The following is a 27,787-nucleotide window of genomic DNA, read 5'->3' on the forward strand; positions in this document are numbered from 1 at the left end:
TGGTCTTTATCCAAAAGAGCTTGAGAAAATCAATGGAGGGTTGTAGAAGGAGGCATGTCAGGATCCCCCTTGCGTTCTAGGAAGACCACTAAGGAAAACAGATTAGGAGGGACCTACACGGAATGAGAGAAGCACTTAGGAACCCAGCACAGTGCTTTTCAGACTATCTGCAGGGACGGACCATTTTCTCTCCAGTCCATCACAAACCGACGCTTTTGTAAAATACAACAGAAATTCACTTGGATGTCACAGCAATGTCAGATTGCTATAAAAGTTTCTAAACACTAACTCCCAGTTTCTTTACTTACTGTGGACCAGTAATACTTTGCTGACTGTCACTAGTCTGTAGATGACAGTTTGAGGAGCACTGGGGTAGCACAAATGAGGTTCCCAAGCCAGACTCCAGTGTCCAGAGAGAAGACGACTTCATCTTCCAGAACCTAGGCGAGCCTCTGGCACCTGGCCTCTGATCAGCCTGATGTAGGAAGTATCCTGAGCCCTTCCGGACAAGCCTGCAGGTTACCACTCACGTACATGTGAGTGTTTATTCTCCTCCGAATCCCTCCTCGGCGCCCTCCTCCTGGAAGCTCCTGCACACGCCAGCCCGACGGTCTTGGTGGAAGGGGCTGTTCCGCTTAGTCTTCATCGGCCTCTGCCTGATGCCAGTTCCTGCTCTGCATGTAACTTGTCCTTTTCAGTCCTTGAGCTCATCTCCTGTCCTGCACTGACTTCCGCTGAGGTGGCGCTGCACCCTCCTTCAGGCCTCCCTGGTTCAGCTCATCAACACAACCTCTGCTGCACAAGTCCTTGCATCCTGGGACCAGCCTTCCCCTGGCCCGCTCTCCTTACCTCCCTCCCCCCACCGGCTCCTTTCCCATCCCGCCCGGGGCCACACACAACCCCCATGCTTTTGGCCAGCTTTCCCTCTGCCCAGCACAGCCACCACGACCTCTAGCTCTCTTGCCATTGAGAGGAGCAAGGCTGCTGGTCATCGGAGATCACAGGGGGTCAACAAGTCACAGGCGCCCCTTGACCCCTGGGTCTCTGTACTCAAAATGGTGTTCCCAGCAGTCAGCTCAAGGAGGTGGAGCAAAGACGCGCATGTAAAATTCTCTCTGCCTCTCTCCGTAGCTTCCTCCCTCTCAGTCTCTCTCTCCCTCTGTCTGTCTCTCTCCCTCCTTGTCTCTTTCAGTCTCTCTTCTCTTCTCCCCTCCCCACACTTCTTTCTCCTTCTCCCCTCTCCCTCCTCCTCTTCCAACTCACCTTCCACCTGACCTCTAAACAGAGGTGAGAGGAGGAGAACTGGGTCTGGCTGACGTTGATTTCCTGAATCTTTCTGTCTCACAACCAGATCAATCTCCTGAATTAAAGAGGTAATAAATCACCACCCTTATTATGAGCTCCTATTCTGCCACCCATTCCCTGGGGAAAGTGATTAGATAAGACTGCTGCACACAAATATTTCCAATTCCTCCTCTTCCAAGTGCTCCTCTGATCTTTTGAATTAGACATGGTCCTACGACTTGCTGTGGCCAATAAAATGTGAGGAGTGACACGTGTCACTTCTGGGTGGAAGCTTCTCAGAGCTGTCGGACAATTCTCTCTCTTTTCTCCTCCTGCAGCAATCATGGAAGCATGTTCCCTTGATATGAAAGATTCATAAGATGAAAGCAGCCTGGAACGCTGAACCTGTCCCAGAGTGCAACTGTCCCCGGGCGTCACCAGCACTGCAGCAGACTTTGCATGAGCACAAAATTTTGTTTTGAACCCACTGGTTGTCCGTTACAGCACCATAGCATTGCCTGTCCTGACTAACATACCATGTTTCTGGCCCAAACAGCAGATGGTGAAAGTGAAAAGAAAAAGCACTCAGTAGCTAATAGCTCAGCAGGTCATCATCCAGGGGAGGTTGTGGCCCTTCTCCAAGCTACAAACAATGGCGGCCTGGCTTGTAAAGGTGGTGCCAGCAGAGATGACAGAAGTGGATAGATAGGATACAAAGTGAAAAGAGGCAAGTCTTGGTGATGGACTAGACTGAGAGGATGAGGAGAGGGGTCTGTCAGTTTCTGGCTTCGGGAATCAGGGGGACACAGAGCCATTAGATGAGGTGCAGAGCACCAAAGAACATGCCGACCGTATCTCCCGGTCCCAAGAGCTCTGAACACAGCCAGTTACAGCACCTGGAACAAACAGCCTTCATTCTGGGCACTCTCCTGACTCCAGTGCGCATGGCGTTCATCCATCAACACAGGACGGTTAAAGGGAGAAAGTCCTGAACTTGAGATCCAGAGGCCTGGGTCTTGGTTCCAATTCTGTCATTCAGGACCCTGGGCCAGGTACTTCCCCTCTCTGGATTTCCCCAGCCCTACAGGTAGAGGTCCTTCAGTGGGGTCCTGTGCACTCCTTGGAGATTTATGAATAGGCCTTAGAGATCCCCAGAAATTATATTCAGGACACTGCTTGAATGTGCAGATGTCTGTATATTGGAGAAGTGGGTCCATGCCTTTCATCGGATCCCCAAAGAATTCCATGACTTGGAAAAAAGTTTTAAACCACTGAAAGTAGAGGTGGACACCGCGGAGGGCTGGGGAGAGGGAGGTGGAAGGAGACGGCAGGAGCCAGATCACGAAGGACCTCACGAGCTGTGTTAGGGAGCCTGGCACCACCCAAAATGAATACAGGAACCCCTTCTGGTTCACTTTTCCAGTTGTGCCCAGGCAAGCCAGAACAACAAACACCTAGACATCTAGGGACAGGGCAAGGAGAGAATACCTGAATCACCCCTGCGCTTATTCATCCAATAGGCATTTGTTAGACACCTACTGTGAGCTGGGACCTGATACTAGAGGCTGCGTTATTGTGATAAAGAAACAGTGAATGGGACAAACGGGCAGAGGAATGTGTGTCTGTGTGTGTCTGCATGTGTCTGCGTGAGTGTGTCTGTGTACGCGGCCCTTGGAGCAGCTGTGGGCTGGGAGCCCCGCTGCAGGCTCTTCTCCACCAGAGTCTGACTCCGAAAAGCTCCAAGGAACAGTTTGCATCGCGGTTATAAAGAGCTGACACTAAAGCTGCAAGGCACACAGGAGGATGCCAGGGAGTGACGGTCTGGGAACCAAAAAGTCCCGTTCCTAAGACGCAAACCTGGCTTAGAGAGGACTGGCTGTCCCAGGCCCTGCTCGGGGCTCCTGTCTCCACCACTGCTGACAGCCAGCCCTGTACTGCCAAGACCTGGAAACTTGCTGGATGTGGAGTCCCTAGACTTCTCTACCCCTTGCTAGAAAACCTACACTGTCATCAAAATTTGAGCTGCAAAAACTCAGAGTTCTTGGTATATCTATTTACTGCAAACTGAGAAGGCTTTGAATATCAGGTGCCTTCCTGCAGTAGAAAGCCATGGGACACTGGCCTCTGTGTGAAAGCTGTGAGGCTGGACAGCACAGCACAGGGAGGTGGCGAAGGAGCAGTCAGGACCAAGGGCCTTGGAGTCAGGACAGACAGGTTTGAACCAGTGACCAATGTGTGCCTCAGTCTCCTCCTCTGTCAAATGGGAATAACAATAGCACTGACCCTCTAGGGTTGTGTGAGAATTCAATGAGTTAAAATGCAAAAGGGCTTGCAGTAGTGACTGGCACATAGCAAGCACTAAATAAATATCATCTATTATTTTTTATTATTATTGTTCATGAAAAATGGTTTCCTCATAGTCATTTGAAACTATACACTGCTGGGAGAGAGAGAGAGAGAGAGAAAGAGAGGAGGAGGCAGGGAAAAGGAGGCAAGGAAATAAGATGTTCCATATCTACCCATTAATGACACCAGGCAAGAGAAGGGTGAATCAATTTTTATGACACATTAATATAAATATTTTACATATGAGAACTAGCTCGGGCTATCTTTTTCTCAACTGTAAGGCATTTCTTTTTCTTTTCTAAATTAATTAAGCCATGTTTCACTTAGAAGAAAAGAAGGAAGGAAAGAGGAGGGGAAGTGGGGGAGGAGCTTAGCAGAAACCTGCCCCTCACCGCATAGCGACTGATGTGCCCGTGCACCATCTGCCTAGTGTTTTACAGGTTCCTGAGCATCTGCAGTTCATCAGCTCCTTCTGGCTGCTCGAAAACTGTCCTTGAAGCAAGTCTTCTCAGCTCCATCCAACAGACGAGGAGGCTGAGGCTAGAGAGGTTAAGTGACTTGCCACGTTACGTGACCGAGCCCCAGCTCCTCTGATCTCCTAACACCGGGCATTCCCCCCATTGCTTCTCAAAATTCTCCACTTATTCATTCAACCAGCAGCACTAAGTCCTGCTCTGTGCCTGGCCTCGTGATCAGCGCTGCAGACACAGGAATGAATAAGCTACTGCCCTTTCATCGAGGCAGGTTATAGTCTGGTTACGGGGGTATTTCGAAGTGCTGTCTCCTAGAGTGACCTTCTGAGACATAAGGAAGCCCAGGCCCTGGAGCCACAGGATCACACAGTCCTGCGGTCAAGTCTTGACTCCTCCACATCCTGCTGTGTGATATTGGGCACCCAAACAACCCTTCTAAGAGCTGTTTTCCTCAAATGTCAAACAAGGACGATGATGATAATAGGGCCTACTTCACAGGGCTATTGTGGGTCTTAACATAAAACACTTCCTACAGAAACACTTAGCCTGTTCTCGGAGAGACACCTTCTGAAAGGCAAACTTGATAGATTTCCTCCCTGATGGGCCTGAATATCTTGAAAGGAGATTTAGACAATTGGCAAAGAGTTGAGGGTTGAGTTAGTGGGAAGTACACAGATAACAAAGCCAAGGGAAAAACGAGGCAGTTATTAACTTCAGAGAGAACAAAAGATGCTGCAGGCGGGGAAGGTAATCTGAGCTGACTGCAGCATCAGCAGAGCACACCATTTACAGTTAGGGTAATATAAACACTGAATATTGATCCAACAGAAATCACAGCGGATCTGGGGGGAGGGGGAGCCACGTGTGCAGGTGGGCACAGGCAGGGGCTGAGGAAGGAGAGCCGACTCCTCGCCTTCCACAGTCAGAAGCCAAGGGATAAAGTCTAGAATGGAATCATCAGGAAGTCACAGTACAAGCAGGCTATTTAGAGACGTATAGGTAAATAAAATAACCCACCCAAAGGGCAAAAGTAGTTGCTTCGGAGGAGGTGAAGGGAAGAAAGGGGCCAAGAGGCTGCTGTTTTATATAACGTGCTTTGCAGAACTACCTGAATCTAAACGAGGATTTCTCAACCTCAGCCTCACTGACATTTGGGAGCAGACAATACTTTGTGTTGGGAGACGTTCTCTGTATTGCAGGATGTTTAGCAGCATCTCTGGCCCCTACCTGCCAGATGCCAGTAGCAAATAACACCCCCGGCCCCAGCTGTGACAACCAAAAATGTCTCCAGACATTTCCGAACATCCCCTGGAGGCAAAACACACACACACACACACACACACACACACACACATTGAGAACCACTGATCAAATTAAGCACATGTATAACTTTAATTTTTAAAAAATTTTTATAAAGTGTTTACTGCAGTGACAGATGCACGGTTAGTGCTTAATGAATGGTACCAAGGATTGTTATTTCCTTAACCTTGCTGGGGATGCCTTCTCAATCCATCAACAGTCATTTCCTGCACCGCCACAGGATATACGTCATGCCCCAGTGAGCTCCTGATCCTTCATATTCACAGACAGTACCACTGCTGCTAATCACATTAGTATTGATAACAATAACCGTCTACCATCTCTGGGCCTGGCACAGTGCGCTGCACACAGAGGGTGAGTGCATTCATTCACATCTAGCAATACCTTGTTGCCGGGCTCTTGTACATAATCAGTGTTAATTTCATCCTCACAAGTGGGGGAGGGAGTGGGGAGGATGATTCTTCTCAGGTTACAATGAAGAAACGGAGGATCAGAGAAGCTAAGCAACTTGCCTAAGATCACACAGCTAGTAAGTGGAAAGGTCTTAGCTTCAAACTTAATTCTCTCCAACTCCAAAGCAAGTCAGCCCCCACCACACCTGGGATAACCCCTTGCTATGCATCGAAAACACCAGGGGAGATTTTAAAAAATAGCAATGCCCGGACCCCACCCCAGACCAAGGGACCAAAATCTATGGGGGTGGGGCCCAGTCATCTGCATTTTTTAAAACTTCCCCAGGTGACCCTGATGCACAGGGAAAGCCCTAAATCAGTGTTTCTCAAACTGTAAGGTGCACATGAATCCCTCGGGGACCTTGTTAAATCCAGATTCAGCAGATCTGGGGTGGGGCCTGTGACTCTGCATTTCTAACATGCTCCCAGTAATGCTCCTGTTGGTGCACAGGCCACACTTTGAGCAACAAAACGCGAACCTGCTGCACGTCCTCGCTTGTTAACCCTTCATGCCAAGTTTACTTAGGGAGTTTTCTAGGGAAGAGGTAAACTGAATTTCTTCTCCAGGGAACAACAACAACAGTAACAACGCCATTTACTTAACATCTACTATGTGTCAAACACTGTGCTAAGTATGTTTTAAATACATCAGCTCATTTAAACTTTACAATAACCCTGTGTAGTAGTTGCTTCTATTAGCATTCCCATTTTACAGGTGATGAAACAGAGACACAAAAATTAAGTGACTTGTTTAAGAGCAGTACAGTTAGTGAAGTAGCCAAAAGTCATACCTGAGTCTCTCTTAGGACCCTTGATCCCTGGTTATCCTGCCTACCTTAATTTAAGGCCATTATCCACCTATGCTCTGCAACCTTAGGCAAGTCACTTGACCTCTCTGAGCTTCATATGTCCCAATTGAAAACTGAGCACAGAGGTCATCCCTAGATAACTCACATCAGGAGAATGCATTTTGATGTCAAATAAGACCACATCCCTGAACAAGGCACTCACTCTTTAAAGACACAGCATGTTACAAATACCCATTCTGAAGAGTTGGGGGTGTGCTATTTTGCTTTTAACCTTGAGTGGGTGGGTGGGATTCTGGCCCCTGGGAACACACTGTGTGAAGGGGCTGGGAGGCAGATACACATACCTGCAGAAGAAGATAAGGTTTATGACTGGAAGCTTATTAGGAGGGGCGGCAGGAGAGATGCTATCACCCCAGCTGAAATATCAGCCAGTTCATCTCTGGCAGTGACTCAGCCTGGACAGGGGGGCAAAGGCAGCAGGGCGATCAATTACAATGCTTCCTGCTCTCCAAGGATGCTGAGACGCCACCCGCCCGCACCTGGTGGGGCTGAGCACTGGGCCAGGGGTGGAGGAGAAATCTAGCAGCCTTTCAGAGAAATTGGATGAGCTGCAGGTTCAAACTCTTTCTCAGGGAAGAATTTATATCCAAAATTACAGAGGCAAGAGGTGGAGCCAGAAGGCCCTGTTCCAGCACCTTCTGGCTGTGTGAGCCTGGCAGGTCAGTGCACCTCTTAGAGCCTCAGTTTAATCCTCAGTAAAAATTGAGCCTGTCTTAGCTGATGTGCCTTGCTCTTGGGGGTGTTTGAAGGTTTTCTAAATGGCAATATGTATTTTGTATGGACCTGCTGGTATAAAGCAAGTCCAGATGGTACCTGAACCGACGTTTTTTTTTTTTTGGCTACACTGTGCGGCATGTGGGATCTTAGCGCCCTGACCAGGGATTGAACCTGTGCTACCTGCAGTGGAAGCACGGAGTCTTAACCACTGGACCACCAGGGAAGTCCCATGAACCAACATTTTTATTCTAACAGTTATGTGTTGATTTTATATGCATCGGGGGAAAAATATATCTATATATACAGTTATTGTAATACATTGTTGGTTTCTTTTACCTTCATCTGCTTTATTTCACCTCATATCACATATCACCACCTGACATTGTATAAATGTATTCATTCATTCATTGTGTATCTCCCGCCACTACTCTCTTTTGGTGCACTGATGTACTCCCGGCGCCCAAAATAGTGCCTGGTATAATGTAGGTGCTCAATAAATATTTTTAGAATGAATAGCAAACTATGAATTCACTTGATATGATTGCTTAGGATGGGTCAAGATATTTTTTTTTCAGTTTTGGTTTTTAAGTAAGCAGATTTAAAGAACAGTCAAAGTGGATGCAAAAGCCCAAAGTCGGGGGGGCCACCAGGTAACAGATGCGGAGATGCTTAAACTACTGCGTCTCCAGAGTGCTGGGGGCTACTGGCAGCAGTGACAGCAGCAGCCCTGGGGGCCAAAGAGCGACTCGGGGCAAATGCCAGATCCTCAAGTCACCCACCTGTAACGTGAAGGAATCCCTCCTGGTCCTGCCTCTTTCCCAGGTCTCCTGTGACAGCCAAGTGAATTAACCAACTGGAACTGTTCTAAAAACCTTCAAGAGCTACTGACACGGTAGTGAAATTCTGTTACTATATAAACACTCTGGGTGTCGCCCAACCTGATCAGCGCAAGGATCTCAATTCGTTCCCATTGTAGGTGCTCCCCAGAGGAGTCTGCGTGACTCCAGGGTGGAGCCAGACTTGGGTTCAAGGCCCAGCACTGCCACTTGGCACCAGTGTGACCTGAACAGTCTCTGGACCTCGTTTTCCGCACTCAGCAAATATTTTTTGCTCTGTGTCTATAAAATAGGGATAGCACAGCTGCCCCGCAAAACAGCTGCTCTGTAAGCAGCAATAGTAGGTCCTAGGTCCCTGCAACAACCTATTATGCCCAGTGTACAGATGGGGAAATTGAGGCCTGGGGAGGTGGGATGATTATATAGCTAATAAGAGATGGAGCCTTCCCTCAAACTCAGGAAGTCAGATAACCAAGCTCCAAGGTTGTTCACACGAAGCTACACTGCCTCCCTTTAAATGTGGGTATCTATAGCTACTATCTTCATTCATTCATCGAAGAAACATTTACAAGCAATGACTGTGTGCCAGGCACCAGGTTAGTCACTGAGGAATGAGGATGTCAATGAGTTGGATAAGTTCCCTGCTCTCAAGGAGAGAGGAAGACAAGGGTATTAGAGGGTGGCAAATGCTACAAAGAACAAATGGCTATGGGGGCTCATTCTGATGGTTGGGGAAGATCTCTCTGAAGATGAGACGTGAGTGACCAGAAGGGATCAATCTTAGGGGAAGGTTTCAGGAAGAGAAATCCAGAAGGAGGGAACAGTTAGTGCCAAGGTCCATGTGGGGAACAGGCTTGGCATATTCAAGGGACAGAGAGAAGGTCAGGGTGGCTGAAGCACCATGAGAGGGGGAGTGGCTCAAGAGAACCAGGAATGGCAGGTAGGGGGCAAGTCAGGTATGGTTTTCTGGGCCTGAGTAAAGAGTTGGGGGTTATTCTAAGTTCAAGAGGAAGCCTTTGGAGGCTTAGGCAAGGAGCCACACATCTTATTTAAGGTCATCCTGACAGCTATGTAAAGAACAGATTAAAGGGGGGAAGTATAGAAGCTGGGACATTAATACGGATATAAAGAGACTATTATAGTTGTTGGTACAAGAAATGATGGTAGAAACAAAGGCTTGTGTCCACCAAAAGCCACGTGCAGGAATGTCCACAGCAGCATTATACATAATAGCCACAAGCTGGAAACAAGCCACATGCCCATCAGCAGCAGAATGTATAAACAAACTGTAAGACATTCACCCAGTGGAATACTACACAGCAGCGAAAAGGGGGAAAACTCCCACTACCCACAAGAACACGGCACAATCTCCCAAACGCAATGTTGAGAAGCCAGACAAAAAACAGTACATGAAAAAAAAAGACAAATAGTACATGCTGTTTAATTCCATTTATAGGAAGTCAAAACAGGCAGAATTAATCTGTGGTCATGGGAGCTGGGGAGTGGTTACCCTTGGGATGATCTCGACTGGGAGGGAGCATGAGAGAGCAGCTGGCCTCTGAGTAATGCTCTCTATCTTGATCTACACGGTGGTTATATGACTATGTTGGTATGTAAAATTCATTGAGCTGTGCACTTAAGATCTAAAACAAGAGCAACATTAAAAAGAAAAATGATGATAGAGTGGGTCAGGGTGGCAGCAGAGAACGAACTCAACAGGTCTGGTCCCTCCCTTAGGATTTTGGAAGTGAAACTGGCCTCCTGGGGCTCTGTCCCATGACTTACGAGCAGCCCTCTCTCCTGTAGCTGAGGCTGTCACCCAAATGAGGGAGGACCATGCAGCACCCACAGCCGCAAGAGACAGGATTCCCCAGGAGTGTTGGAAATCTCCAGCAAGAGGTCCAGAACAGCTAGCTCTGGCTTCCCACCCTGCCAGCTGAACCGGGAGGGCTTGGGCTCCAGAGGGAAAAGGCCTGATCCCATCCACGGGAGCCTCTGCAAACAGCCCTGGCCAGTTTTAAACAACTTTCCGTCTCTGTCAACCAAAGGGCCACATCAGAACTGGAGGAACCAGGGCAGCCAGACTCCTTCTGCCTGTTTTCAGCCTGAGCTACCTGCACTGTGCTCCCCGTCGCATCAGAACGACTGCAGGTTGGGGCCCTGCTGCTCGGGGAAGCCTCCAGAAAGGACCCCGTGGGCCAGTGGAAGATGGGCTGAGAGGTGCTTTGCATCCTTGCAGTAAGATGAGTGTCTTTAATATCACTTTTAAACCTTCAGGAAATTTTTTAAAGCAAGAAGAAAAAATAGGGCTTCCCTGGTGGTGCAGTGGTTGAGAGTCTGCCTGCCAATGCAGGGGACACGGGTTCGAGCCCTGGTCTGGGAGGATCCCACATGCCGCGGAGCAACTAGGCCCGTGAGCCACAATTGCTGAGCCTGCGCGTCTGGAGCCTGTGCTCCGCAACAAGAGAGGCCGCGATAGTGAGAGGCCCGCGCACCGCGATGAAGAGTGGCCCCCACTTGCCGCAACTAGAGAAAGCCCTCGCACAGAAACGAAGACCCAACACAGCCATAAATAAATAAATAAAATTAAAAAAAAAAAAAAAAAAAAGACTTGGGAATTCCCTGGCAGTCCAGTGGTTAGGACTCTGCACTCTCACTGCTGAGGGTCTGGGTTCAATCCCTGGTCAGGGAACTAAGATCCCACAAGCCACACGGTGTGGCCAAAAAAAAAAATTTAAAAAAAAAAAAAAAAAAGAAGAAAAAATACATTATATATACAATAATAATAATACACACACACACACACACACACACACAAATGGGGTCCCTTCCCAACTGCCTTTTTTCACTTAATAACTGATCTTGACTATCTTCCAGTGCCATTTGAGAGACTTCAAGTGCATCTGTTTTATTAGCTCCATAATAAAGTGATAAGCAATAAAGCTGGAATTCATTTGCTACACACAGTTCTAAGCCCTTCTCGTGTCTTTTTGCCTTTAATACTCACCTCAACCCTATGAGGTCAGTTGTATAACTGTCATCCCCATTTTACATGCGAGGAAACTGAGGCTCTCCAGAGGTCTGCCCAAGGACAGGACACAGTACTGTCTTAAATGTAAGTGCGTCTGACGTCCAGGTCTGCCCTTGATCAGCACATGTGACAGCCTCAGGGTCCAGTACAATGAAGGTGCTGTGGTGTCTTGAATCAACAGGCCTCTCATCATACATCCAGATTGAGTCCATGTTTCCCATTTGTGATACGACTGTGTTGAATAAGTCCTTGTGAATAGATAACCAGGGGTCAGCATGACTATTTTCTTAGGATAAATGCCTGGTTGTGGGATGGCTAGGTGGAAAGCTAAGCCCCCTGTCCAATTAACTGCCCTCCAGGAAGGTAGTGTCATTGACTCTCCCACCAGCAGGGTGGGAACTGTCTGCCTTCACAACCCCGCCCCCCTGCTTCATAAAACCTCAGTCAAGAGTGACTCTCGTTCCTTCATCTGGTATATTGCAGCACTATTTACAATAGCCAGGTCATGGAAGCAACCTAAATGCCCATCGACAGATGAATGGATAAAGAAGTTGTGGTACATATATACAATGGAATATTACTCAGCCATAAAAAGGAACGAAATTGAGTCATTTGTTGAGACGTGAATGGACCTAGAGACTGTCATACAGAGTGAAGTCAGTCAGAAAGAGAAAAACAAATATTGTATATTAACGCATGTATGTGGAACCTAGAAAAATGGTACAGATGAGCTGGTTTGCAGGGCAGAAGTTGAGACACAGACGTAGAGAACAGACATATGGACACCAAGGGCGGAAAACTGCAGTGGGGTGGGGATGGTGGTGTGCTGAATTGGGCGATTGGGATTGACATGTATACACTGATGTGTATAAAATTGATGACTAATAAGAACCTGCAGTATAAAAAAACAAACAGAAAATAATAATAAATAAATAAATATAACTAGGTTAATTGAGGTCAAAACAAAAAAAAAGGGTGACTCTCATCCTCCCTCTCTCTTTCCTCTCCTTGAACACACAGATGTACCATTCGCTGAAGCCAACTACCAGATCACAGGCTCCCAGGAGGCAGAGACCACAACTTACTCCGCTTTATGACCCTCCGTGCTCCAGGGGGTGGAGGAAGGCATTTGCACTGGGAAGAGGCCATGTCCTTAAACTAAAAAACAGATTCTCAGCTCCCAGCCTTGGCACATGCTGTTTGCTCTGCCTGGGTCACGCTTACACCACTCTCAGTCCTACTTATCCTCAGAGCTTCAGCTTTGACATCTTTGCCACCACTGCCACCATCTCCAGGAGGCCTTCCTTGCTTCCCCAGGTGGGCCAGGATGGCTTCACGGCACCTCTGCAACCCCATTTTCACCCCCGACAATGTAACATGGACCACATCACATTACACCCAATTTCATCAAAACGAAGCCACCCTCATTATTTTATTAACCCTAAGAAACACACTGACCCAATGCTTTCCTTTTTTCCAACAGCTTTGTTAAGATATAATTCATATACCATACAATTCACGCATTGAACCTGTACAACTCAATGGGTTTTAATACATTCACAGATATGCATAATCATCACCATGTCGATTTTTAGAACATTTTCATCACCCCCCAAAGAAACCCTGTACTCATTAGCTATCACCTCCCTGTCCCTCTATCCCACACCTTTAACCCAATCACAGGAAACCACTAATCCACTTTCTGCCTCCAGAGATTTCCCTATTCTGAATTTTTAAATGAATGGAATCATGTAACATGTGAACGGATGTGACTGGCTTCTTTCACTTAGCATAATATTTTCAAGGTTCATCCACATTGTAGCATGTATTGGTACTTTATTCCTTTTTATGGTAGAATAATATTTCATTGTAGGGATAGACCACATTTTGTTTATGTATTCATCAGCTGATGGACATTTGGCTATTTCCACCTTCTATCTATTGTGAATTATGATGTTGTAAATGTTTGTGTACATGTTTTTATGTGGACATATGTTTTCATTTCTCTTGGGTATATGCCTAAGAATCACAATGCTTTCTTATCATTTTATTTCTACTTATTTTATTTTTTTTCTACTTATTTTAAAAGTGCTTTTAGACTTATTTAGACAACAATTTTTTAATCACATATCACTCTGGCACATACTTTAAAAAAAAGAAGCAAAATACATCAGCTAAGATATTCCAAAAATGTTTTCAATACAAAGTCTGGGTCTTCTAAATCATTTTTAAAATCATAGTTGCCTGCGTCCATGTTTTCCTGTAAGCTATTGTCCTCTTTGCCATTCTTGTATTAACAATACAAGAATTCTTAAAAGAGAGCTCCACTGTCTTCTCCGGTCAAGACTAACCTCATCCTGACTGCTGCTGATCAACGGTGATTTCACACCATTGATCATAAGATGCATCCTGATCTCGGAGAGGTTAATGTGTGGGAAAATGTGTGCCTTAGAATTGATGAAATATGGTCATTTCCTGTCTGCTTGTCTGTATCCCGCACAAAAGATCACAAGTGTCTTGAGGACAGGAACCAATCTTCTCCACCCTTGTACTCATTCCCACTTTCAGTTAACAGAAATATATGAAGAACCTAGCCCACACATAATACACTCTTAATGAAAATATATCAAACGAATGAATGAATGTTGACCTACTTTGGAAAATGAAACTCACCTCCTAGCTGGGGGACCACCATCAATTTGTTTCATCTGAGTTGTTTCCCCATCTGTGAGATGAGGTAATGATAAGGATGAAAATGAGCTCATGTGTGCAATGAACCTAGGAGAGTCCCTGGCACAGAGCAGGCTACTGAAAAATATTTGTGGAATCAAAGGATGAATAACTGAATGAGAAAATAATTTTTTAAATTTATTTATTTTATTTATTTATTTTTGGCTGTGTTGGGTCTTTGTTGCTGTGCACGGGCTTTCTCTAGTTGCGGGGAGCGGGGCTACTCTTCCTTGAGGTGCACAGGCTTTTCACTGCAGTGGCTTCTCCTGTTGCGGAGCATCGGCTCTAGGCACGCGGGCTTCAGTAGTTGTGGCATGCAGGCTCAGTAGTTGTGGCTCGCGGGCTCTAGAGCTCAGGCTCAGTAGTTGTGGCGAACAGGCTTAGCTGCTCCGTGGCATGTGGGATCTTCCCGGACCAGGGCTCGAACCCGTGTCCCCTGCATTGGCAGGAGGATTCTTAACCACTGCGCCACCAGGGAAGCCCGAGAAAATAATTATTATTGCAGCTAAAATTTATCACACACTTTCCCGTGTGCCAGACACTGTTGTATGCACTTTATGTGTGTGAACTCCTTTTTCTAACCCCTCATGTCATCCTCACAACAAGCTTACAAGGTAGGTACTGATATTTTCCCCAGCTAAATAAGGACAATGACAAATGAGGAAACTGAGGCATGGAGCAGTCAATCAATGAATAAATGAATACAGGAATGAACAAATGTTGGACCTACATTAAAATCCCAGGCATCCAATCTCTAGAGGGGTAAGCTGGTCAGTCCCTTCACCTCTCTGAGCCTCACCCCTGTCTGTAAGATGGGGAAGTAAATGACCTGCACCTCACAGGCAGGTGCTGAAGAGGAAGTGAGTAAGCATTAAGTAAGCACCTGACTCAGGTGTAAACGGGCAAAATGAAGGCTGACCCATGTGATAGGAAAATCCCTTCAGTGCTTGGCCAGGTGACCTTGGGCAAGTCATGTAGCTTCTCTGAACCTCATTTCCTCAGCTGTAAAAAGGGGATACCCTACATCCCCAAGGTCGCGATGAGGCAGCCTGCAATGACACCTGCAAAGCCCCCAGCTCAGCCAGTGACTGCCGCAGAGAAAGTCTCATGACGACAGGTGGCCCTCACCCAGCCAGACCTGCTTTCCAGGACAGCACATCAGCTGAAAGGGGCTCCTCCCTCTGGAGGCAAGTGAAACATGTGCCCGCAGCGGCAACCCTTCAAGCTGTCAGACAGGCGGGGCACAACCCAATAGGTGCACTCTTGCTTCCCCCAGATGAATAAATCATTACGGGAGAGTGGTATGCCTCCCACCAGCATCCATAAGGACCTGAATTATATATGAAGGCAGCAAAAGCAATTTATCCCAGACACGTGCAAGTCATAACATGGGAGTTCTTGGGCGCCCAAGACAACTTTCAGATATTGCAGTTTTTATCAAAGCAAAAAAGGCCTCCAAAGGAGCACCCTGCCCCACGGGTGCGGGGATGCCTTACTCGGGCTTATTTATTATCAGAGGAGAGAAATCTACTCTCCCTCCCGGTTCTGCCACATCCCCCCATCTGCCGCCCCAGCATGGCTGCTTCTCAGCTCAGGAGCCCTGGGATTTGAGGGTGAGCGGCCAAGAGCAGCCCCCTTCCTGGAGGGAACCATCTGCTGGCAGGCCGGGAGCGGGACCAGGTGTGCTCCAGATCCCTGGAGGGAGAGGGGAGAGGAAGAGGAATTGCAAGACGAGAAAATGGTCCGGTAGCAAGAGCTCTAAGCCAGAGCTCCGGAGTCCCACCTTCGCCACTGATTACGTGGAGGAAACCGAGGCACTGAAAGGTTGGTCAAGGTCACGTGGAGAGAGAGGGGAGGAGCTGGAATGACAACTCAGTTACACTCAACAGACATTTATTCAGTGTCTACAGTGTGCCGGCCCTAGGGATACATGGTAGAGATGCGCATGTGACTTCCCGCTGCCCCTTCCAACCGTCGCCCTCCGGCCCTGGGCTTCTGCTCCCCCTGCCTGCCTTGCTGCTGATGCTCAAATGTGCCAAGTGCACCCCTACCTTAGGGCTTTTGTATGTGCTGTTCCTTCTTTTTTTTTTTTTTTTTAAACATCTTTATTGGAGTATAATTGCTTTACAATGGTGTGTTAGTTTCTGCTTTATAACAAAGTGAATCAGTTATACATATACATATGTTCCCATATCTCTTCCCTCTTGCATCTCCCTCCCTCCCACCCTCCCTAACCCACCCCTCTAGGTGGTCACAAAGCACCGAGCTGATCTCCCTGTGCTATGCGGCTGCTTCCCACTAGCTATCTATTTTACGTTTGGTAGTGTATATATGTCCATGCCACTCTCTCTCTTTGTCACAGCTTACCCTTCCCCCTCCCCGTATCCTCAAGTCCTTTCTCTAGTAGGTCTGTGTCTTTATTCCCGCCTTGCCCCTAGGTTCTTCATGACCTTTTTTTTTTTTTTTTAGATTCCATATATATGTGTTAGCATACTGTATTTGTTTTTCTCTTTCTGACTTACTTCACTCTGTATGACAGACTCTAGGTCCATCCACCTTACTACAAATAACTCAATTTTGTTTCTTTTTATGGCTGAGTAATATTCCATTGTATATATGTGCCACATCTTCTTTATCCATTCATCTGTTGATGGACACGTAGGTTGCTTCCAGGTCCTGGCTACTGTAAATAGAGCTGCAATGAACATTGTGGTACATGACTCTTTTTGAATTATGGTTTTCTCAAGGTATATGCCCAGTAGTGGGATTGCTGGGTCATGTGGTAGTTCTATTTTTAGTTTTTTAAGGAACCTCCATACTGTTCTCCATAGTGGCTATATCAATTTACATTCCCACCAACAGTGCAAGAGGGTTTCCTTTTCTCCACACCCTCTCCAGCATTTATTGTTTCTAGATTTTTTGATGATGGCCATTCTGACTGGTGTGAGATGATATCTCATTGTAGTTTTGATTTGCATTTCTCTAATGATTAATGATGTTGAGCATTCTTTCATGTGTTTGTTGGCAATCTGTATATATTCTTTGGAGAAATGTCTATTTAGGTCTTCGGCCCATTTTTGGATTGGGTTGTTTGTTTTTTTGATATTGAGCTGTATGAGCTGCTTATAAATTTTGGAGATTAATCCTTTGTCAGTTGCTTCATTGGCAAATATTTTCTCCCATTCTGAGGGCTGTCTTTGCGTCTTGTTTATGGTTTCCTTTGCTGTGCAAAAGCTTTGAAGTTTCATTAGGTCCCATTTGTTTATTTTTGTTTTTATTTCCATTTCTCTAGGAGGTGGGTCAAAAAGGATCTTGCTGTGATTTATGTCATAGAGTGTTCTGCCTATGTTTTCCTCTAAGAGTTCAATTGTGTCTGGCCTTACATTTAGGTCTCGAATCCATTTTGAGTTTATTTTTGTGTATGGTGTTAGGGAGTGTTCTAATTTCATTCTTTTACATGTAGCTGTCCAGTTTTCCCAGCACCACTTATTGAAGAGGCTGTCTTTTCTCCACTGTATATTCTTGCCTCCTTTATCAAAGATAAGGTGACCCTATGTGCGTGGGTTTATCTCTGGGCTTTCTATCCTGTTCCATTGATCTATATTTCTGTTTTTGTGCCAGTACTATACTGTCTTGATGACTGTAGCTTTGTAGTATAGTCTGAAGTCAGGGAGCCTGATTCCTCCAGCTCCCTTTTTCGTTCTCAAGATTGCTTTGGCTATTCGGGGTCTTTTGTGTTCCCATACAAATTGTGAAATTTTTTGTTCTAGTTCTGTGAAAATTGCCAGTGGTAGGTTGATAGGGATTGCATTGAATCTGTAGATTGCTTTGGGTAGTAGAGTCATTTTCATAATGTTTATTCTTCCAATCCAAGAACATGGTATATCTCTCCATCTATTTGTATCATCTTTAATTTCTTTCATCAGTGTCTTATAATTTTCTGCATACAGGTCTTTTGTCTCCTTAGGTAGGTTTATTCCTAGATATTTTATTCCTTTTGTTGCAATGGTAAATGGGAGTGTTTTCTTAATTTCACTTTCAGATTTTTCATCATTAGTGTATAGGAATGCAAGAAATTTCTGTGCATTAATTTTGTATCCTGCTACTTTACCAAATTCATTGATTAGCTCTAGTAGTTTTCTGGTAGCATCTTTAGGATTCTCTATGTATAGTATCATGTCATCTGCAAACAGTGACAGCTTTACTTCTTCTTTTCCAATTTGGATTCCTTTTATTTCTTTTTCTTCTCTGATTGCTGTGGCTAAAACTTCCAAAACTATGTTGAATAATAGTGGTGAGAGTGGGCAACCTTGTCTTGTTCCTGATCTTAGTGGAAATGGTTTCAGTTTTTCACCATTGAGGACGATGTTGGCTGTGGGTTTGTCATATATGGCCTTTATTATGTTGAGGAAAGTTCCCTCTATGCCTGCTTTCTGCAGGGTTCTTATAATAAATGGGTATTGAATTGTGTCAAAAGCTTTCTCTGCATCGATTGAGATGATCATATGGTTTTTCTCCTTCAATTTGTTAATATGGTGTATCACATTGATTGATTTGCATATATTGAAGAATCCTTGCATTTCTGGGACAAACCCCACTTGATCATGGTGTATGATCCTTTTAATGTGCTGCTGGATTCTGTTTGTTAGTATTTTGTTGAGGATTTTTGCACCTATGTTCATCAGTGATATTGGCCTGTAGTTTTCTTTCTTTGCGACATCTTTGTTTGGTTTTGGTATCAGGGTGATGGTGGTCTCGGAGAATGAGTTTGGGAGTGTTCCTCCCTCTGCTATATTTTGGAAGAGTTTGAGAAGGATAGGTGTTAGCTCTTCTCTAAATATTTGATAGAATTCGCCTGTGAAGCCAGCTGGTCCTGGGCTTTTGTTTGTTGGAAGATTTTTAATCACAGTTTCAATTTCAGTGCTTGTGATTGTTCTGTTCATATTTTCTATTTCTTCCTGGTTCAGTCTCGGAAGGTTGTGCATTTCTAAGAACTTGTCCATTTCTTCCAGGTTGTCCATTTTATTGGCATAGAGTTGCCTGTAGTAATCTCTCATGATCCTTTGTATTTCTGCAGTGTCAGTTGTTACTTCTCCTTTTTCATTTCTAATTCTATTGATTTGAGTTTTCTCCCTTTTTTTCTTGATGAGTCTGGCTAATGGTTTATCAATTTTGTTTATCTTCTCAAAGAACCACCTTTTAGTTTTATTGATCTTTGCTATCATTTCCTTCATTTCTTTTTCATTTATTTCTCATCTGATCTTTATGATTTCTTTCCTTCTGCTAACTTTGGGGTTTTTCTGTTTGTGCTGTTCCTTCTGCCTGGAATGCTGTTCCTCCAGATCTTTGCATAACTGACCCCCTCCCCTCGTGGTCTCTGCTCAAATGTCACCTTCTCAGGGAGGACTACCCTGACCACCTTATCCAAACTGGCAAGCCCCTCCCGTGCCCTGAGGCTCCATCACCTTGTCGCATGTTGGGTTGTCCAGAAGCAAACACAGCGTGTAGAGGGGAAAGCAGGTTTGAGAAAAGGGGGGAAGATCAACTGTTTTGGTTGACAAAGCCTTGTCCACACGAGCAAAGAGCTCTGCAGGCAAGTACTGTCCCCCAAAATGTTCCGAGTCAGCCTGAAATGTATCCCCCTCTTCTTGCAGTCACTGGATGCAGGTTGCCCTGGAAAAGGTGTGAGCTTGGCAAGGTGTCTTTGCAGCTCAGGCTGACCCTGAAGGAGCTGACAGGTGCGGGCTGTCTGCTGACCACCCTCCCACAGCCAACCAGCAAGTCCTTCTTTGTCAGGACACGTGGGTGGAGCATCCCCATGTCTACAGCATCCCTGATCCTGCTTGAAATCTCTTCCCAGCACTTACCACCACCCAACACTGTATATAACTATGTATTTACTTATTATCTTTCCACACAACTCGACTCTTGTCTTCAGGAATATAAGCAATGGCTGTCTTGTTCTCCTTGCCTAGAACACTGCTTGGCATAGAGCAGATACCTAATAAAAATGTGCCCAATGAATGAATGAATGAATGAGTGCCTCCCACTGCTCCCAACTTAACAAGGAAGACTGGACAGTGAACGGTTACATTTCAGCATGGTAAGCACTGTCAAAGGGGATATCCCAAGGGCAACAGGGGGCCTCTAACCCAGCCTGGGATGGGGAGTGTCCAGGGAAGGCTGTCTGACTCCAAGTCCACTGCTATTCCCACTTCACCAGGACAGGACAGGCGATGTGAAAGCAGCTGCCATTGCACTCAGGGCTCCTCCATCATCTTGATGTGTCAGGTACGGTTGCTTAACCATTTCATGTTTTTATATACTGCCTGTCCGACCAGGTTATAACTTCTCTGAGCCCAGGGAGCATGTCTTACATTTCTTTTTTTTATCCCCCTCAGTGGGAGTGTGGTGTTTTGTGCACCACTGACACTCACTGCATAATTACTGAATATATGAATCAGGCCTGTAAGGATGAAGCAGCATGGCTATGGGTGACTAGGTTTTCTGACCTCCAGTTGGGAGACAAGGTCTATAAAAATAAAAACGGCTCTCGCTCAGTGAGCGCCAGCTCCAGCCAGATACTGTGCCAAGCCCTTTGCATATATCACACTATCAGTTCTCATGGCAGCCTTGCAAGGTAGAGGTCTGAATATTGTCTCCATTTTACAGATGAGGAAACTGAGGCCCAGAGAGGGGAAAACATTTTCCCAAAATCACACAGTCAATATGTGGTCGAGCTGCCAGACAAGCCTGCGCTGATGCTCTTAACCATTACACTGACCTTTTAAGGTTAGCAAGACAGTTTTAAATCAGGATAGAATCATAAAACCTGGGTTGTGAGATCAAACATCTCCATCAGCCTGAAGTCACTAGGGTCTCTGGGTATTCAAGTCAGGGAGCATGACAAATGGCCACTCAGCCCCATTCATTCTCATCTCTGTAGTGATTCCTGATGTCTTCTCTCAGTCACTGATTGTGTCTCCACCAGAAGAAAGAACCAGAAGCTGTCTCCCTAAGAGATTTATGTGACAGCATGAAGGTTGGGTGATTGCACCCAGATCATTACAAATATGGAAACCTGGCTTTCTCAGCACACAGCGCAGTATCATCCCTAGGGATTAGACTCACATTAGCCACACTTTGAGACTGATGTGTAAACCAGATGACAACTTGTTCATGTGCAAAGAGAAATTACTACAGTAGGGATTGGTTCAGAAAGTCTACACAACCAGTACTTTCTCTCCTGGTAAGAAGACCAGCCTGGGGGAATAAATAATAATCTGGTTTCTTGATGCATAAACTCAGGACAAGGAGAGACAATGTTTAGTGGCAGCAAACTGAAATGGCTGGGAGCAAGCATTTCATGGAAAAGATAGTTCAGATGGGATCGTAACTAGTACGAGTCAATTGGCAGCAATATCTGCATCCATCTTGTGGCAGAGATTTTTGGTTGTTGCCAAAAGGCCATTGTCAATTCCCTTTCCCATGGTTGCTTCACACTGTAGAGATTAGATAAACATACACTCACTTTCCTTAGAACTATGGGTGGTCATAGCTGGCCAATGAAACACAATGGCAAGTCATCTTAGGGGGTTCTGGGAAGATATTTGCCTTCCTGGTGAGAGGTACAGAGGCAAGAGAAGAGCTCACTGGTACTACCTCTTTCCCCTTCTTTTTGCTTAAGCATGGATGTGATACCTGGAGCTGCAGTAGCCATCTTGCAACTATGAGGAAGATGAAAAGCCAATGTGCTAAGGTTTATGGAATGGAAACCTTAGACACATGGATCATTGATAGTATTGTTGATCTGCTGCACCAAACCTGAAACTTCCTACATCCAGACTTCCCATTAGAGAAGATCATTAAATGTCTTTGTTGCTTAATCCATTGTTGTTTCAGTTACCTGTTGCATGATTACAAATCACTCCAAAATTAAGTGGCTTTAAACAACAACCATTATTATCTCTCATGATTCTGTGAGTTGACTGGGCTCAGCAGGGCAGTTATTCTCTCCACGTGGTGTTGACTGGGGTTGCGATCATCTGGAAACTCGACTGGGTTGAATGCCCAAAGGAGCTCGTTCACGTGCCTGGCAGTTGGCTGACAGCTCAGCCTTTCTCGGTATGGCTTGGGTTTCTCACAGCATGGCAGCTGGGTCCCAAAAGGGAGTCTTCCAAGTGTGCAAATGTAGAAGTTGCAGATCTTTTGCAGCCCAGCCTCGGAAATTACAGAGCATCACTTCCATTTCATTTTATTTTTCAAAGTAAGTCACAGGGTGAGCCCAGGTTCAAGAGGAAGGGAAGGAGACACTGCCTCTTTTTTTTTTTTTTTTTTTTGACATTGCCTCTTAATGAGAGGAGTGGCAAGGAAGTTCCAGCCACCTTTAATTGACCACAGTTATCAACCTGCTTTTATACGACTTGTGGCTGAAAGCATATCTCTAAATGCAGCCTGGCAAAGATCAAGACTCCCTCTCCACTGGGACAACCTGCAGTGGCTACGCTGCCAAGGTGGGCATTTGCAACTCTGTCCTTTAGGCCCCCACGGCAGATCATGATGGATACAACCTTGCTTTAAATATGTTAACACATTCAGTCACATGACAGACAAGTCTTGCAGGCCTAGGAGCCATTCTGTCTCTTTAAGGTGACCCTGCATTGCTCTGCTTTGATCTATAATATATTGGCTTCATGGTTTAACTCTCAGAAGGCAATCTTTACTTCTTGTGTTTTCCAAGTGCTTGAGAAAACATCACTGTAGCCCCCTAAACCTGGCAGCAATCTCCATCAAGATGATTATCCTTCTTGCCCTGTCTGTATTGTAGGGTCACTGAAAGAATCAGATGGGATGATGGCTGGAAAAGTACCTTGGAATGGTTAAGAGGGATTATTACTATCATATTCAAATAAGCATGTTGTGTTAGTTACGGCTTTTTTGGTAAAAGTGACATAAAACCCAATTCGACCCAGTTTATGCAAAAGGGAGAAAGGTTGGCCGGAAGTCTGAGGGAGTCTTTCCAGTTTCAGGCATGGTGGGATCCAGCAACTCAAACATCGTCAGCAGGACCTATTTTCTCTCCACCTCTTGGTCCTGATCTCCTCCAGGTTGTTTCATTTCTCAACAGGACAAGCTGCCAACAAGTTCAGGTGCATATCCTCCTAACTCTTTAAACAAAACTCCTTCTCCTGACCATTACGGGTCCAAGTTGAGCAACATGCCCATCTCTTAACCAATCCTTATGGCTAAGGGCATGTAATGGGAAGGGGAGACACATGTTATGAAGTATGGGTGCTTTGACAGGCACACCGTGAGTGAGCAGAGAACACAGATGTGCAGAGAGAAGCAGGGAGTGGAGTGGTCATGGCGAGAAGTGGAAGAGAAAGACCATGCAGCTCCATGAGGAAAGGGGGGGGGCGGGACTTCCCTCCCTGGCTTTTTGTTTCTATCCTTGAGGAGAGAGTCAATCTTGGCAGAATACATTTAAAGAGACTCGATACTGATCCCAAATTTTCATAGCAAACTGGGGGGAAGAAAAAGGGTTTGAGTTGGAAATTTATCTTGAAAAATGAAACTAAAGCTTATCAACCTAACAAAATTTAGGTTACCATTTCAACAACACATGAGTTCTTATGAAGAACGAAAAGTGAATTAAGTAGTAAGGGTTTTTTGGGGGTAATTTTTCTGACAAAATCCTTCACTTCAGCTTTGGCTTTCATAGCATGATAGCAAAAAGGTCATTTAAAAAAATATTCAAGGGCTTCACCAATTTTTCCTAAGGCCTTCTTGAATCTTTTGATATTTAAATCTTTCTCTTTTGAAGCGCTCACCGTGTCACTTTCCTTGTCATTTTTTTTTTTTCTTCAACTGTTAACTCTTTGGGGGGAGGGATGTTCGAAACACTGAATAACTGATATGACAGCATGGAATGATCAACAGTCACCACAACAGCCAGAGTGGCTGAATCTGTGGGTTCTGGCTGGGTATCAGTACTGATTGTTCTAAGACCACCAGACTCCCAGGGGTTGTCTGTGATTTTTCTGTTCTTTAAGCACGTTTCATCAACTTCATGGAATCCTGCACTTTGGGCAAGATTTCCAATCAAACATTTGCAGTTGGATTACACTGCATATGCACCAGGGTCAGACAGTCAGTGAGAGGCTGATTCTCTTTGATAGGACTCATTTGCTATAAGAAACAGCAATCCCTCCCAGGACATGTGATGGGCACTCAAAATTCAGGGGGTCCTTCAGAGAGACTAAGCCACAAGGAAGCTGATGTGGTAGAAAAGGATTCATGCTAATATTAATCATTAAAATTTTTAACAATTGATGTTGTACAATTACTGAAAGAGCTGGAGGACAACTTTTACGTCTCTACACAACTCCATCATCTCCAGGACTCAGATGATAAATACTCAATAACAAAGACCTCCTGAGTTTTGTTTGTGAACTAGCTTGCATGGATTGCCCTTTCTTGCAGGCAATAAGTCTTGCCAAAGACAGTCAGGATTTATGCATAGGGTCACCAGACGGTTTCGACAGAAATATCAGAACCACTTGGAAAAAATACGATGACCATGAATGGGTCTGATATTTTCTGAATTTGTTTCCTAAGTGAAATGCTCAAATATCAGCCTACATGGTTCAAACTGGAAATCCTATTTATAAAATTCAGGACAGATCCCTTACACAACTGTAGTCTTTAGCCCACCCATTCAGAGAGGTGTGGGGCTTCCCTTGCTAATCATGGGACAGAAAACAGAGTAAACACAGAAGAGGGAAAGGAGCAGCTGAATTGAATTCTACATCTCGTCTCTTTGCTGAGGCTTTGGAGTTCTGATCCTCAGACTTAGGGGGCAGGGCTGGGGTGGTTACAGGTCACTGGATATCTTCCTGGCCTCAATTCTGAGGAACAACAGCAATTATTTCATGTTCTGCAATGCTAATTAACTCGAATCAGTCAAAGGCTTGCCCAGATAAGAAACAGTTCTGAAAATAGACTTGTGAATTCTGCAGACTATGAACTTTCCTTAATTAACATGTTAACATACATCCTTCCCATGCCTCAAGTCAAAGCTTTTTCAATCTTGGGAATAGAAAAGCAAGAGCATCTGAAGCTAGCAATCATTGGCTCTCAAGAGTCTAGCGGTACAAAGCTGCAGTTCTACAGCCTGACAGGTGTGGATGTAAATCTTGGCTCTGGTACTTGCTAACTGCGTGACCTTGGGTAAGTCATTTAACTTGTGTGTGCCTCAGTTTTCCAATCTGTAAAATGAGGAAAATAATAGTATCTACCTCATGGGGTTGTTGTATTAAGTATAAATATTTTCAAGACCTAACACATAATGAACGTCTAAAAATTATTATGAATCTGACCCAGTGGGTAGACAATCTAGATTTCTTTCCCCTACTAGGCCATTATTCTTCCTTGTAGTAATAGCCCCTTGGGTTTCGTTGGAGTAACCACCCCTTCTCTGCTCAGGGTGGTTCAAGAGGGACTAAATTCACCCCAACTCCAGGGCTGAAACTATGTATTAGTTTGCTAGGGCTTCACAGACTGGGTAACTTAAACAACAAAAATTTCTCACAGTTCTGGAGGCTAAAGGTCTGAGATCAAGGCGTTGGCAGGGTTAATTTCTTCTGAGGCCTCTCTCCTTGGCTTGCAGACGGTCATCTTCTCCCTGTGTCTTCACATGGTCTTCCCTCTGTATGTGTCTGTGTCCTAATTTCCTCTTCTTGTGAGGACACCAGTCATATTGGATTAGGGCCCAACCAAATGACCTAATTTTACCTTAATTACCTCTTTAAAGACCCTATCTCCAAAATATAGTCACATTATGAGATACTGGGGGGTTAGGACTTCAACATATGAATCTGGGGGAGACAAAACTCAGCCCATAAAAATTTGTGACCCAGATCTGGCCAAAATATTTCCCTTCCCCTGGTCAGAGTGATTGATTCAATCCAAGACATTTGTTAAAAACCTAAGTACAGAGAATTTCTTCATTTGCAAGATTGTGTGTTGCAAAAAAAAAGTGTGGAATGGAACTGCTGGGGTCACCATACGGAAAAGACCAATATAGAAGAAAACATAACAGAGAGATGGAAAGAGAGAGACAGTCCTGATGTCATCATTTGAGCCCCTGGAGCCAGCTGAGCCTGAAGCTCGAATGACAGTTCATTCATATAATTCACTAAACATCCCCTTTTGTGACTTTAGCCACTTCGAACTGGGTTTCTGTCACTTCCAACCAAAGAAGTCTTGCCTAGCATAGCCCCTACTTAGTTATTAAGCAGCTTGTAGATCCCAAAGAAACAGAAAGAAAAGGAGAGGATCGAGAGAGAGGACTGCAAAGTGGAAGGAATATTTACAGAAAAAACTAGGTAGGAATCATGAGCATATATTACAGGGGACGGGGTAGATTTAAGAACAGATGTGTATTCCTTTCAGCCTAATGTAATAAATCTGACTGCACAGTACTTGAGGCAAGTAGTTCTTCACTAAACCACAGTCTTCTGAGAGGCAGTAATAGTATCTTGTTCAGATGCAATGTATCCCAAGTGCCTAGGCGCTCAAAAATATTTGTGGATTTGAATGAGCTTACTAAGAAATCTTTTGCATTTTATGATTTAACATAGACACCCTTTAAATAATGAATTTGCCATAGCATTATATTTGCAAACTCCCAGTGCACTCACTGTTGGAGAATTACACTGATAATCACACAGTTGTCGAGTATTAATTTTAATGAGGCCTAATAACTCAAAGAGGAAACTTTCAAGTGCATCCTCTCACCATTAGCTGACCTGTAACTGGCCCCTTCTTTACCCGTAAATCGCATTATAATTCTCTTTTGCAATCTGGAACTGCTTTGCTTGGGACCCATTACAGCCCCTCGTGAAAGAGGTTTGGGTGGGAGAAGGGAAGAAGGTATGTTTACGACACTGGACAGCAGCAGGGAGTGAGAAGAGTCTGGCCTCCTCTACTTGGCTAACGGCACTGGAGAAGAACCCTGAACTTGGGAGATGCTAAGTTTCTATCAAGCTGGTGGTTACCTGCCCATCCTCCCCTCTAGAGAGAGATTATTCCTTACCCTGGAAGGTAAGTAAATGTCTCTGGAATATGGGGCTTGCTGTAGGTTTACTGCCCTACAAAGGTAAGCAAATATCCTCCAGGAAGAGAAGGGAACTTTCTTATCTTGGAATGTCTCCTGGGAGAGAGAGTTTCTCTATCTTCAGCTTGCTATTCAATCAGCCTTGAACGAAACTTATCAGTGTCCGGTCCCGGGAAGGCCCAGACCATACAAGAACCCAGTGAATCCAGGGAGAACTCTCTCCCAACAGACATGTGCGGAGGTGACGATGACACAGGATGGAAGGAATCCCTGGATCCCTGACTCACCAGATGGAGGAGAGCCTTTGCCACCTCACATGAGGCTTTATCTGAGCAAAAAATAAACTTTTGTGATGTTCGACCACTGAGATTTCAGGTCTCGTCTACTGTGGCAGCTAGCATTAATAATCCTAACAAAGATGACTTTAACATACATTGAACAAATTATACTTGTATGAGAAATAAGAGAGCTAGAAAATATACAGTAAACAGCAAATGACAAGGATGGGGTGGGATTTGGGAGAGGGTAGAAGATTATGAAGAAGTTGTCACCTTACTAGTGACAGTGTGAAAGGAAACAGAATTTGAGAGACAAGCCACAGCCGTCCAGGAC

The 27,787-nt window shown here is 45.1% G+C and overlaps 1 protein-coding gene across 3 annotated transcripts in view; it reads right to left on the minus strand.

Annotated features, from left to right (window-relative positions):
- Window positions 1–27,787, minus strand: part of SUDS3 (SDS3 homolog, SIN3A corepressor complex component) — a 374,523-nt gene that overhangs the window by 193,494 nt on the left and 153,242 nt on the right. The window lies entirely within an intron of this gene.

Source organism: Balaenoptera ricei, chromosome 14, assembly GCF_028023285.1.
Source record: "Balaenoptera ricei isolate mBalRic1 chromosome 14, mBalRic1.hap2, whole genome shotgun sequence".
Lineage (NCBI taxonomy): Eukaryota > Metazoa > Chordata > Mammalia > Artiodactyla > Balaenopteridae > Balaenoptera > Balaenoptera ricei.